The sequence below is a fragment of the Myotis brandtii genome, unplaced genomic scaffold (genome assembly GCF_000412655.1).
Source record: "Myotis brandtii unplaced genomic scaffold, ASM41265v1 scaffold382, whole genome shotgun sequence".
NCBI lineage: Eukaryota > Metazoa > Chordata > Mammalia > Chiroptera > Vespertilionidae > Myotis > Myotis brandtii.
In genome coordinates, this window is record NW_005364671.1 from 1,673,055 (window position 1) to 1,673,412 (window position 358).

Here is a 358-nt window from a genome sequence, read left to right on the forward strand (position 1 = left end):
CCGAGGGTGAGGGAGAGGGGCCGCAGCCCGCGCCGGGAACCGGGCAGAACGTGGGAGGTCTCCCCTGGGTTCGAATTCTGCTCGCTCCCCACTAGTTGTAAGGTGTGGGACAAATCACCGCACCTTCCGGACAAGGGAGATAGTGGGACTTGCCTCCAGAGAGCCGAGCGACTTAAGACCTTTAGAGGAAGCGCGAGGCGCAGGGCCCCTCGCAGGGCGGCGCCCAAGAAGTCGCCCGCCGCGCGGGACAGGTTCTTCTGGCTGCGGAACAGTGTCCGGTCCTTAGCCCTGGCCCTGGCCGCGTCCGTGGCTTTGACCACGCAAAGGGGCCGTTGTTTGGTTTGGTTTTGTTTTGTTT